At 35.2% G+C, this 14441-nt stretch overlaps 1 long non-coding RNA gene and 1 other non-coding gene across 2 annotated transcripts in view; one reads left to right on the top strand and one right to left on the bottom strand.

Annotated features, from left to right (window-relative positions):
- LOC129523033 (uncharacterized) overlaps window positions 1-9893 on the top strand; it is a 62293-nt gene extending 52400 nt beyond the window's left edge. Inside the window, exon 3 of the long non-coding RNA XR_008667033.1 lies at window positions 9845-9893. This is a non-coding gene — a long non-coding RNA (uncharacterized LOC129523033). The remainder of the gene's footprint in view (window positions 1-9844) is intronic.
- A 3138-nt stretch (window positions 9894-13031) lies between these two features.
- On the bottom strand, window positions 13032-13135 carry LOC129523088 (U6 spliceosomal RNA). The gene has a single exon (XR_008667048.1). It is a non-coding gene; the product is annotated as a U6 spliceosomal RNA (small nuclear RNA).
- Between the last annotated feature and the right edge of the window lie 1306 nt (window positions 13136-14441).

The following is a 14441-nucleotide window of genomic DNA, read 5'->3' as shown; positions in this document are numbered from 1 at the left end:
TTACATGTGAAGCTAACATGTTAATGCTTGGCACAGATTATGTGTTCAAAAAGCATTCGAGTAATGTGAGTTGGAAAGGTTCATATGATAACATCATGATCACTCTTTCATTTTGATATCTCTCTACTCTTGGTTTCTTTCATTTCAGCAAATATTTAATGGAATTTGTGAGTCATTGATTTAGGTGTTGAGTATATGAAAAGACAAAACAGATAAATTTTTTTGTCTTCACTGAGTCATATATTTTAGTACCAGAGACAGTAAACAGGATAAATAGGAAAACATATGGCATATTAATAAGTTCTAAAAAGGAAATAAAGCAGGGAAGGAGGAGAGGAAAAACAGACATGGGTTTGTGATTTAAATAGGAATGGTTGGGTAACTGCCCTGAGAGGGAATGTTTGAGTAAGGACACGTGAGGAAAGGACCAAGTCATTAGGATATACTGGGAGAAGGAGATCCGGGCATAGGGAAGTGCAGGTATAAAAGCTCTGAGACAGAAGAATGCATAGCAAGTTCAAGAAATAGCGTAGAGAGTGTTTTGATATTCATTGCAAAATCTGGAAGTTTTACTAGATAGATCTGCTTCTCAAGTCCTCAGGGATCCAGCCTTCTTTCAGTCCATTGCTCTTCATTTCTGGATAATGACCATTATTCTCAGACTCTGAGATCTACATTCCAGAGCCTAGGCTTAGTGGAAGAATTTGGGGACGGTGTGTGTGTGTGTGTGTGTGTGTGTGCTTAGTAGCTGAACCTCAGGGAGAGTTGACTGCTTATCTGCCATTAGCCAAAACTTAATAACCTGCTTCATTTCTCTACAAAGGAGGCTTGAAAATAAAATTTTTCTTTTGAGAAGCCATTTGCATGGTGAAGACTTCAATTTTCGTGGAATAAGGGGAAAGAGATATTGGGGGACAGTTAGCAGCTCCTGATACCCTCTATTGCACATCCCTGCTACAAGGGGCAAGATGATGAACCTCAGAAGGTACCCATGATGCTTTTAAGGCATACATATATAACAGATAAGATTGCTTCCTCAAAAAACAGTGAGGAAAATGGAATAGTGCATGAAAATTAGAAAACAGGATGATTTTACTATTGATGCCTACATTCATGGACTCATCTTGGTTCCTCTGCCACTGAAAACACCTCCTTGTGTGTCCTACATAACATTTTATTTCGCTGCCAGTCCGCTTAAGAAATATAAAAATTACTATACAGAAGTCTCTAAGATAAGTGAAGCTTTGTTATACATATCAATACAGAATTTGTTTAGAACAAAATGAAGAAAATTTTGGTTCTTTGTTTGTATTATATTCCCTTTTAAAGAAAGAAAATGGAAAGAGTATAGAAGCCACATATCATAATCAACTTGGAATATCTTATGGAATTGATTTTAGCTGCCAACTGGGTATTTTTCCAAAAAGTATGGCTCTTTAACATTCATTAAAAATAACTGACAAAATAAATACTGTTTCCTTTTTATTCATATGCATGGGTAAAATACAGTAAATTAAGACTTCCCTTCAAAACCTTCCAATTTAAGAAAACAAAGTATTGTGCAAGTATCTCTTACAGTTGAAAAATACTGAAATGAGTATCTTTGATTTCTAGTTTCTTAGGAGGAGGAGAGTCCGCAGAAGCCATCAGACAAGCTCAAATCTGTCTGGTTGGGAGGTGGAAAAACCAGCCATTTCTTAAGAAAGCTGGTATTTTTGGCAAATGATCATGCTCAGTTTTGCAAACCTAAGTGCTATGTAGAGTATTAGATAAGCACCTAAACTTTTACTTCATTTCTTAGACATACTCAGCCTGAACTCTTAACTTTCTGAGATTTACCTATTCTTAATTCTTTGTGTCTCCTAATGGTGTTTGCATGTCTTCGCAGGAGATTAGCTTTCTCATGTCCTGGTTGATTTCCCACCCTCTGATCCAAGTCCTATTCTCCATCTAATTTCATTTATCTGACCTAACAGAACCCTGTAACTCGTGTTTTGAATGCTTCACCAGTGTTGAAATGTTTTCTATTCATTTCCCCAGTTGTTGGTAATTCTGTTTTCAGAAGGTCTATAATTTAGGAGTGAGGTAGAATAGAATGTTTTTTCTAAAAACATTCTCAGTCCTGTAATTGAATAGGTCTTGCAATAGAATCAATTCTTGGAAAGTTTTTTTTTTTTATGACTTGTTTTATTGCTCTTGTTTTGCTGTTGATGTAAAAGACCCAAACCCCAAATTTAGGTTCAATAATGTTCAATTGTCACAGATTATATTGTAATGGCTCTGCATAAAAGACCTTATAAAACAAAGTGTATTCTTGTACAATGCTTAGTCAGCCGCCCTTTTAGTAAGTTACCAGAATCCTTTTTTCTTTTCTTTTCCATTAGAATAAAGATTTTGTCTTTATCACATTATCACGTTGAGAGGGGTACAAAGTTAGCAGTTGAGCAAAATTTAGTCATTTTGGTCATAGAAGACTCCCTTCTTCCCCAGACACCTTTTGGTTTTTTTTCAGTCATTCTCTTTTGGTTTAATTGAAATGCCCTTTAAGGATTGTTGAACCACAACGTGGCATTTCCAATAAACATTGTTAATTAGAATGTGTGCCTGGTTGAAGTGAATTTAATGTGCATTGTTTAGACATCCAGCATTTAAGTCGATGACTATTTACTGAAAGGTTGTTGATCAACAGTGTTTTTGCCTTTGGAGAGAATTACATTTAAGTGTACTAACTGACGTAGCTCTGTAGGCATTGATGGTTGGGTGTTGTCGGCATTTATGAAGGTGAAGATGCTGACTCCTTTCAATCTCATGTTTTATGTACTTGTCAAGCTTAGCAATTAAATATCTCTTCTTCCTCTGGGCCTGGTGATATTGTTATTTTATGAAATATTTTTTTCTTAAAAAAGCAGTACTCCTCCATTATGGTGATTTTGGAGATTTAGAATAAAAGTTATGGCCAATATTAATGAAATACTATAATTTTAAGGATAGTTTTACCTTTCTGACTCACTTTCTTTTTTAAAGATCTTATTTATTTATTCATAAGAGACACAGAGAGGCAGAGATATAGGCAGAGGGAGAAGCGGGGTCCTCCCAGGACTCGATCTCAGAATGGGATCACGCCCGGAGCCAAAGGCAGATGCTCAACCGCTGAGCTACCCAGGCGTCCCTCTGAATCACCTTTTATTTAAAAATACTATTTCTCTTATAGCTCTTTGTTTTATATAGACTTAAGCAGACTATTTGATTTTAAATCCTGGTTCCGATACATACAGCTCTATTAAGTTGAGCAAGTTTTGTAAACTCTGTGCTTTAGTTTCATGACTATAAATGGGGATACAATATACCTATTTAATAGGCTTGTTATAAAGAGTACATACATTAAGACAAGTAATTAATTAATGCAAGTAAGGCATTAGAACATTGCCTGATGTGGTAACTGCTTGTTTGCTTTGCTATTATCACAGAAGACCAAAAACAACTACAGTTGTTATAGTTGTATTATTCTATTAGGCAAAAGGGTGTAATTAATCTTTGCCTCTGACACTGGTTTTATAAGGAGGATTGTCCAATATCCATTCTTTTCTTTACTAATCTTGGACATTTGAAAAACTACATCCCTCTGCCTTCCATGGTAGGGATGAAAAATAAAATGTTATTGGAGGTTGTTGGGTTGGATATCTGGAAAAAACTCTTCTGTCCTAGCTATCTACCTCTCTTCTGTTTCTTTGACCAGAGCTCCAGCAGTCATCTTGGATCCTTAAGCAACCTCAAAGATGGTAGAGCAGAAAGACTGAAGGATCCTGGATTCATGATGACTGTGTAGGCACGTTAAGTTTGGGCTTTCAACTCTGGACTTCTTTTATATATAAGCCTGGATTTCTGTTACTAACATAAGAATGTACTTTCTAACTGATATATTGATAGGCAGTGCATTTGGTTTTTGTAAACTTGCCATGACTTTTTTTTTTTTTTTTTTTTACTTTCGGTCTGATGATAGATAGCATTGCCTACAGGGCTCCATATAGGAAACTTTCTGTTTTTTGAAACTTTCATCTATTAGGATTGTGTTCTTTCCACTTTGTCTTAAATTCTTTTTTAATTAATTTATTTATTTATGATAGTCACACACACACAGAGAGAAAGAGAGAGAGAGAGAGAGAGGCAGAGACATAGGCAGAGGGAGAAGCAGGCTCCATGCACCGTGGGCCCGACGTGGGATTCGATCCAGGGTCTCCAGGATCGCGCCCTGGGCCAAAGGCAAGCGCTAAACCGCTGCGCCACCCAGGAATCCCACTTTGTCTTAAATTCTAACAGAAATTCATAGTGGGAAGAATTCCTCCTGTCTTCTTAGCAGTTAGTGATACATTTCTTACCTCAGCCTCTAAGTATTAATTAACAATATTTTAGGGACACCTGAGTGGTCAGTTGGTTAAACATCTGTCTTCAGCTCAGTTGGTTATCTCAGGACCCTGGAATCAGGCTCCCTGCCTGTGTTGGAGTCTCTGCTCAGCCTCAGAGTCTGCTTCCCCCTCTGCTCCTCCCTACTGCTGTGCTCTCTCTTGTTCTGCTCCCTCTCAAATAATCAAATAACATCTTTTAAAAAAATAGACTAAATACTTGAATAGACGTTTCTCCAAAGAAGGCACACAAATGGCCAACAGGTATGTGAAAAACTGTTTAACATCACCAACCATCTGAGAAATTAATATCAGAGCCACAATGAGACATCACCTCAGCATGATGGCTGTTCTCAAAAAAGCAAAAGGCATCAAGTATTGGCAGTATGTGGAAAGATCGGGACCACTTCAGACTATTGGTGGAAATGCAGAACAGTGCAGTCCCTATGGAAAACAGTGTGAAGTTTCCTCAAAATTTTAAAAATAGTATTGCCATAAGATCTAGGAATCCCACTTTTGGATACTCCTCTGAAAGAACTGCAGTCAGGATTTTGAAGAAATATTGGCAATCCTCTGTTCATTGCAGCACTATTCACAATAGTCAAGATGTTGAAATAGCCTAAATACTCATTGACAAGTGAATAGATAAAGAAACTGGTATATACATGCAATGGAATACATTCGGACTTAAAAAAAATTGAAATTCCACAATATGTCATAATGTGGATGAAACTTGACATTATGCTAAGTGAAATAAAACAATTCAGAAAGACAAATACTGCATGATGCCACTTATATGAGTATCTAAAATAGTTAAATTCATAGACTCAAAGAATGAAATGGTGGTTGCTAGGAGCTAGAGGGAAGGAAAAATATGGAGTTCTAATCAACAAAGTTAAAGAGGTTCAGTCAAACAAGATAAATAAGCCCTAGAAATCTGTTTACAACATTGACTATCTATGATCAATAATAATATAGTGTGTACCTAAATAACTGTTACAAAAGTACATCTCCTTTTAAATGTTCTTTCCACAATAAAAACTTTTTAAATGAGATGCTCATTATCGAATTTTAAATTACATGGTGATTTGATAAATATTCTTTGGAAATGTGGAATAGTGAATGAATTTTTATAAAATATTAATATAGTTTTAAAATTTTTAAAAAATATTTTATTTATTCATTTGAGAGAGAGCATGAGCTCAGGGGCAGAGGGTGAGGGAGAAGCAGACTCCCTGCTGAACAGGGAGCTCAGTGTAGGACTCAATCCCAGGACCCTGAGATCACGACCTGAGCTGAAGGCAGATTCTTGACTGACTGAGCCACCCAGGCACCCAATTTTTATTTTTAAATAAGATTATTAATAAGATTATTATTTTTTTCTATTGAGTTGTATGAGTTTCTTATATATTCTGGAGACTCTATCAGATATGGTTTGTAAATATTTTCCTCCATTCCACAGTCTTTTCATTCTGTTATTTTCTTTGCCATACAGAAGCTTTTTAGTTTGGTGTAGTTACACTTGTTTATTTTGTTTTTGTTGCCTGTGCTTTTGGTATCATCCAAGAAATCATTGCCAAGTTTAATGTCATGAAACTATAATTGTATGTTGTTTTCTAGGAGTTTTATAGTTTCAGATCTTATGCTGAAGTTTTTAACCCATTTTGAGTTGAGTTTTGTGGATGGTGTAAGAGATTAGGGTCCAATTTCATTCTTTTTCATATGGTATGTTTTCAGTTTTCCCACCACCATTTGTTGAAGAGGATATTCTTTACCATTGTGTTACTTGGTACTCTTGTTGGAGATCAGATGATCATATGTGTGTGGATTTATTTCTGGTTTCTTAATTCTGTTTTATTGGACTGCATGTCTTTAACAATACCATACTGTTTGGATTACTCTAGTTTTGTAATATGTTTTGAAATCAGGAAATGTGGTACTTCTAGCTTTGCTCTTCTTTGTGATGATTGATTTAACATTTGTGTTCTTTTGTGGTTCCATATGAATTTTAGAATTGTTTCTATATTTCTGTAAAAAATGCCTTTGGGATTTTGATAGGGATTGAATTGGATATGTATATCACTTAGGGTATAAGGATATTTTAACAATATTATGTTTTATAATCTATGAAAATGAGATGTCTTTTCAGTTATCTGTCTCTGCCTTGATGTTTTTCATCAGTGTTTGTATAGTTTTCGTGTACACATCTTTTACTTAAGTTTATGTCTAGGTATTTTTCACTTTTGGTGCTCTTATAAATGGGATTGGTTTTCTAACTTCCTTTTCTGAAAATTTGTCTTGGTATGTAGACAGGCAACTGATTATTTTGTGTTGATTTTTTTTTAATCCTGCAATTTTACTGAATTTGTTGATTAGTTCAAACAGTTTTTAATGGAGCCTGTAGAGTTTTTCTATGTATGAGATCATATCATCTGAAAACAGGGAAAATTTTACTTTTCCCTTTATCATTAGTATGTCTGTTATTTCTTATTCTTGACTAATTGGCTCAGGCATCCAGTACTCTTAGAAGTGGTGAGAGTGGGTATCTTTGCCTTGTTCTTGATCTTGACTTGTAAGTTGAACTATCCTTGCATCCCTAGGATAAATCCCACTGAGTCATGGTCTATGATCCTTTTAGTGCTAGTATTTTGTTGTGGATTTTTGATATGCTCTTCGGAGATATTTGCCTGAAAGATTTCTCTTTCTTGGGATATCTTTGTTTGGCTTTGGTGTCAGGGTAATGCTAGTCCAATAAAATGAGTTTTGAAGTGTCCCCTCTTTCTCAATTTTTAGATGAGTCTTTAAGCATTTTATTTATATAAGGATATCAGGTTTTTATTTTATCTCTTTTTCTATCAACATAAACACACACACAGACATTCCTGTTCATTTTGACTATGTAGAAACCTACCAAATAGTATTGTTTTCTTTGTCAGAAAGCAACACATTTGCTGTGGTATGTAATCATATCCCAGTGCATGATATATGACTTTTGAGTTCTTCTAATGAACTTTAATGATCTTAATAGTTAAATGGTTGGCCTGTTTATAGCAAATCAACAAATAAATATGATGAGCATTATAGCTACCTGTGGATTTCTGTTAGAAATATTCTTTTCTAGAAGTTCCTTGTTGTATAAACAATTTCCATCATTGCGGCCATCTATAAAATAGGGGTGTCTAATTTAGTATCTAAGAGATTTTTACCTGATGTATTCTCTTTTGAAAAAAGTGACTTTTCACTTAGCCTATATTATTCTTGCATCATTAGTATTATCACTATAAAATGTATTTCCTATGTAGTCTATCTTTAAATAAATTATTCTAAATGAGACTTAGAGGTTGCTGACCTTACTTGATGTTGGCAAATGAAGGTCATTTCTCATCTTCTTTCTTATTTTGTTTTGCAATTGTCCTGTTTCGGGTGAAAAGGAAAGATTGAAAGGGAAGAAGGAAACAGATGAAAAGAAAGAACCAGCAATAAGTATGGCTGTTTGGGACATAGGCTTGATTTGCTTAGGAAGCCATTCCAGTGTGCCTCAGTGCTACCATTAACATCATACTTACACCTTTAGAAGAAGAAATAACCTAGGCTGAAAATGTGCTTTACAAATTTTTTCTTCTAGGATAAACAGACTAGCCCCCTACCCTCCATTAAATGGAGAAAAACTGTTTTCAGTCACTGGGGAATATTTATCAATTCTCTAAAGATGATACAATAGCTTTTTAAAAAGCATGAAAATTTTAAAAGTGCCTATATTATGATATTAATTTGGTTAAAAAAATCCTGTTCCTTTTAGAAGTAGTAGTTGGATGCATATATTTCAGAGTTTATTAAAATCTGTGAAAAATATGGGTGTAGTATCAGAAAAAAACATTTTTCCGGTGTAGCTTACCTGATTTAAACAAGGAAAATAGGGTAGTAAAAATAATATACCTTATTAGAAAAAAAATGACAAGATGAAATGTAAGGAACAAAGTGCATAGATCTTACCTTGTATAAAGAAAAGTGGCCTATCAGGACTGTATTTGGCTGTGAGTAGAAGCAGCCTATGGCTACTGTGGCTTACATATGTTTTAATTTTTCTCACAAACTGAGATGATGTTTGGAGGTTGACAGTTCACAATTTTTAGTGTCTCAGTGATCTTTTCAGGGATACATATTATATCCATCTCTGTTTTGTTCATCCTTAGCTGTTGCATTTTGTTCACATAGTTTTTGCCTAATAAAACCAAGATGGCTGTTAGACCTCATGGTATTGTATTCACATTTCAGAAAGGATAAAAGGAAAAGAGTGGTGTAAGGAAAAAGAGAAATATATCAGCTAAGAATGTCTCTTTTTATTAAGAAAACAAAAACCATCTGGAAGCCTTATTCAGGAGACTTCCCCACATTTTATTGGTTAGAAATGTGTCACATTTTACTTTTAGTTGCAACAGAAGCCTTTATGGTAGAGAAGGCGAGAGTAGAGATGACTGAGGTGATACTTACTGAACCTACTGATACGGGTTAATTTTTGCCACTGGTAGTGAGCAAAAGTTGTGTGCTGGGAAAAAATATTCTGAAACTAAATTCACATTTTCTGAATATGACTCATATAAATAAATAATCAAAATAACTTTTTCCCGACAATAAATATTTATTGTTTTTCCTCTTAAAATTATGTCTCACGGGTGCCTGAGTGGCTCAGGCAGTCAACTGCCTTCAGCTCAGGTCATGATCTCAGGGTCCTGGGATCAAGCTCCCTGCTTAACAGAGAGTCTGCTTCTCCCTCTCCCTCTACTTCCCTCCTTCCCTCGTGCTTGCTCGCTCTCTCTCTAACAAATAAATAAATAAAAATTTTAAAAAATTATGTCCCAGATTTAAATAATTCAATATTACAAAATTAAATTAGAAAATTTGATTCAGCGGATAATAATAATCATTACTATTTTTAGATACCTAAATGGTGCCAGATACAAGTATTTGTATATTTAGTCTCTTTTTTTAAAAGAATTTTATATTTTTTATTTATTTGAGAGAGTGTGAGATAGCACAAGAAAGGGGAGCAGCAGGCAGAGGGAGAGGCAGAGGGGGAAGCAGGCTTCCTGCTGAGCAGGGAGCCTGATGGCTGGCCTCGATTCCAGGATCCCGGGACCCCAGGATCCCGGGATCCTGACCTGAGATGAATGCAGATGCTCAACCAACTGAGCCATCCAGGCACCCCTGTTCGTCTAGTCTTGAATAGAAGAAACAGATTTAGAGAAGTAAAATAATGTGCCCAATTCCTGTAACCTGAAGCAGTGACTTTAGATTTCAACCTAGTTCTTTCTGTCTCAGAGCTTGTGCTTGACCCCCACATCACCTTCAATGATTAATAAACACTATAAATTAATGATATATTTAACAAAAGAAAAGTGGTGAAAATTCCCCATTGATGAAAATTATTGTGTTTTATATTTCAGATCATCACCTATGCTTAGACCTACCTCTAAAGTGGACCTTTTAAAATCCTCACCTCCCAGTAAATGGTATGTTTTTAAAATACTTATCCTTCTATATACGTGATATCATTCTCCTGTACTGTCAAAATCACCTATCAGCAAAGATTAGTAAGAAAAAGTGGAGTTTGCATTTAATTAGGTTCATCAAAGACTCAAGTTAGAGGAATACTGCTTCTGTGAAAAAATTTCAGAGGTTATCTATTATATAGGGATAGAAGTTTTGTTTTGTTTTCACAGCAGGTTTTCCCCTACTGCATTTCCCTCTTTGCAGGTGAGTACAATTCCATTAATATGACAAGGACTTTACCTAAATTGGGAAATCAGTGTTCTTTCAGTTGCTTATTCTAAAAACCCTACAGGTGTCTTTGACTGCTTGTTTCACGTCTCATATGTGATCTGCCAGTAAATCTTATTAGCTCTACCTTCCAAATATATGTAAAAGGTGACCATTTCTGACTACTTTGCCCTGCCTCCACCCTGTTCCCAGTTACTGTAAACTCTCGTTCTCATCTGGATTATTGCAGTAGCGTCCTACATGGTTTTCCTATTTTCACACTTGACCTTCCCATTCTGTTCTCCAAAGACCAGCTAGAATCATCTCGTTACAATGGAAGTTGGATCATGTGACCCCTCTGCTTTTGACCTACAGTGGCCCCATCACACATGGTAAAAGCCAATCTTGACAATAGTCTGAAAGCTGAAAGGTGTGGCCTAGCTTACCGTGCTGCTACGATCTGACTTTCTCCCCTTTTCCTGTTGCTATTTTTGCAACAGCCTTTTAACTTCTTAATTTTGCCGGGTGCTGTCCCCTTCAGGGCCTTGGCATCGCTGTTCTGGCTGTGTAGGATGCTCTTTCCTACATATATTACCATATCTGATTCTCTTCTTTCTTTTGCATCCTTACTCAAGACCACCTTTTTAGTAAGGCTTTCCCTGGCCACCTTACTAAAAATTTCAGCCTTCTTCCCTTGATTTCTAACCCCCTTTCCCTGCCTTACTATACCCCTTTATTATAACGCTATCAAACATTCTATCTCATTAAAAAGTTGAGATTTTTCTCTTTCTGTTTTTACATATTCCAGGTGCTTAGCACATTCTAATACATAATGGATGCCCAATAAATACTTATTTTTAAAATGAACAAATGAGTGAATATGTGAATAAATATGCAAGGCAGTGAATGAGTGCAATCTTTTTTGAAACATCTAATAAGGATCTCAAGATTCTTGATGCTTTTCTTAGCGTGTTAGTTATAATCCCTGTAACTATTAAACTATTTTTTTAACTTGTTGAATCTGGCTACTTTCAACATCAATATTAATTGCCCAGGTAGTATATAGTAGATTATTTTAGACTCTTGATTTAGACTCTTAGATTTTGACCTTTAAGTCTTCCCATTAGTGAAACTGAAAGGCTGTTAAGACTTTTGGAGACTCTGCCATGGATTACATTTCTGCTTTTTTTCTTTCATGATTTATTTCAGCTTGTTAAAATATTTTGTGTTAATTATTTTGTACTTTCATTTTTATTATGCAAAATTATTCAGAATAAAACATGCATATTCTAAAAAAAAAAAAGGTAACATGCGGACAGTGTTGCAAAACTCCAGGTGGGAGCTGTGACTGTCATGTAAAAATGACATATGTAAAAGTTATAAAATATACAACTGAAGTGTTTGAAGGAGAAAGGTGTCATTTGGGGGAGATTTATTCTCAAAGTCATAAGAAAAAAAAAAGGGAAGTGATCCCACCTGTTCCTTCTAGAGGTTCTCATTGCATTGCCATGTTTAATGGCAATTTATGTGCTGTATTACAAACAATTTAAATAAAAAAAAAAGACAAGCTCTTGCCTTCTGGAAAATAGACCAGTTAGAAAAATGATGCACAGTTGCAGAATTAAATATGTTCATTGAGTGGTTGGAACCACTTAGGTTCATCAACAGCGGTATAGGAAGACACATAAACGAAGCCACACTTCTTTTATTTACACAATATACATAAAAATCTTCAAAAATGTATTTGTTCTTTTTTGAGATAGAAATTTCATATAGTGAAATGTACACATTTTTATGGTATGATTTGATGACTTTTGACAAATGGATATAGCCAGCCATATAACCTATTTTGCCATCATTCCAGCCAGTACCTTCACGTCCTTTTCCCAGTTGTTCCTCTCATTCAGAGGCAACCACTTTTCTGATTTTTAAACTGTTGATTTAGTTTTGCCTAATATTACCTTTCATATAAATGAATTGTTTACTCTTGTATTCAGCCTCTTTTGCTCGCATATTGTCTGTTAGACTTATTCATGTTGTTGTGCCTACCAATATTTTTTTTATTGGTGCGTGGTGTTCTGCTGTATGAATGTGCTAAAATTTGTCCGTTTTCATCTTGATGGAATTTGAGTTTCTGGTTTTTGCCACTAATGAATAAAGCTTCTGTGAGCATTCTTGTGCAAATGTTTTTGTGGATGTATGTTCTTGTTTTTCTTTTTCTTTTTTTGGTAAATATCTAGGGGTGGAATTGCTAGGACAAAGGATAGAGGTATATTTACCTTTTAAGAATCTGCCAAACCTTTCTCAAAAGTAGGGGTCTATTTTACACTTCAAACTACCCATTTATTTTTATTATTTTAAAATGATATAGACTTCTGCAATTCCTAGCAGAAAGTGGACATTTGGGGAACTTAGATTAGGTACCCAAATCATTCTGTACATACAAGGTATTTTTAAGTGTTGTTGGAAAATCAGCTGTGTTTACCCTGAGAAAGAAAAGTAGGGTATTTCTAATTTTTCTGGGGATTAAGTATGGAACAAAATGTTTTTAAAAATCTATATGTTAAAAGAGTACTTAAAACCCACTTAATAAGGAAGAAGATAGAAAGTTCCAAACTATGGCTATTGTGGGGATGATTAATCCTACTCCTAATTTGAGTTCACAGTTCAAACTACCCCTCTAAACTTTTTTTTTCCCACATAGCACTACATTACCATCTTTATTACATCTGTTTCTAGACACTTCCCTAATTGCATTATAGAATGGATATTACTTTCATTTCTAGAAAAACAAAAACAAAACAAGACTCTTCTCAAGTAGGATGCCAGTGGCATTCTTAAATCCATTTTTATTACATGTGTCTTAAAAAACTTTAAAATATGCAGTGCTGCTCCAATTTGCATGTCATCCTTGTTCAGAGACCATGCTAATCTTCCTATGGTTCCAGTTTTAGGATATGTGCTGCTGATGGGAGCATCCTACTCACCCCCCAAACTTTTTGAACTCATCAAACCCAATATGTGTTGTGACCATCCACTTTTAGTTTTTCCCATTCATGTTTCATGAATTTTAATATTTCTAACTTTTTCCACTGAATTCATCAAAATTTTGTTTTTTAAGGGTTATTTAATATCCAAAAGAACATAAAAATTTCTGAAACCTCTTTTTATCTTTGAGATGGGGTGTGTGTTTTAAAAGAAGTTTAAAAGGAGTTTCATTCTGAAAGAACTTAAAACCAGTTCTAAACTCATTATCTAGAAGACCTTGCAAAATCAACTATCTTCACCCTGGCCTGTGTCATTGTTGAAGTAGAGCTGTGGAGCTAGCAGTAAGGTTCCTAAAATGCATGTGCTTTCACAAGCCTATTCTCATATGAAATGTTGTTTTTCCTCAGAAACATATTTGTGTTTGAGAAAAAGCAAATACAGGGCAAAGTTTTGCGGGAAGGTTGAAAACAGGTACCATGGAAAATATTATTATTGATTTTTATAAATGTATTTGGCAGTGAGTGTGTACTGAGTTGTCCAATGTAAGCATCCAGGACTTTTTTTTTTTTCCCATTGGTAGTATAGTAAAGTCCTCTTTCAGTAAACATTTGCTTTTGGAAAACATAAAAGGTCAGTTTTGGCCAACTGCATCAGTCCTTACTCTGCCATCTGTAAAAAATTTAGGTTTTGCCTTTTTGAATGACCCTTTAAAAATATACAAGACCTAGTTCTATCCTTTACTCTCATAAACCTCCCATTGGACTCCGGTGGGAACATTTTACAGTTAGGTTCTGAGGAATAGGACATTTCATAATGCCTTCTTGTGAGAACTTCCTTGGGCAGAACTTGGCCAACTCATTCCTCCTGAGAGAGTTCTGTGACCTTACTGATTTTAGAGCTTCGAAATAGACTCTAGGCTATTAAGCAGTAATGCTTCTTGAAGATCTTTCTGTCCATCCATCCATCTGTCTGTCCATCTAATCAACTGTCTACCTCCATGTAACCCTAAAATTCTAGTGTAGCAGACAAAGTATATGACTCTTGATACATTGAGGAGCTATCTTCCTTTGTCTGTTCATTGTCAATCAGTAAGAGTGTCCATTCTTAATGCCCTACGTATCTTTTCCTAGTACTCTATTGTAAAAACATAGTATTTTTTTGAACACTTAATATGTGCCTGGAACTAGTAAAGAGAAAAAGGGAGAAACAGGGTAGCTAAAAATATAATGAGAATCACACAGCAGAGCCAATATTTAGACCATGCTCCCTCTGAGTCCAAACCCGTGGATTTTAACT

This window comes from Nyctereutes procyonoides, unplaced genomic scaffold (assembly GCF_905146905.1).
Source record: "Nyctereutes procyonoides isolate TBG_1078 unplaced genomic scaffold, NYPRO_anot_genome, whole genome shotgun sequence".
In the NCBI taxonomy this organism is placed as follows: domain Eukaryota; kingdom Metazoa; phylum Chordata; class Mammalia; order Carnivora; family Canidae; genus Nyctereutes; species Nyctereutes procyonoides.
The sequence above is the reverse complement of the archived record's forward strand: the minus strand, read 5'-3'. Positions and strand labels throughout refer to the sequence as shown.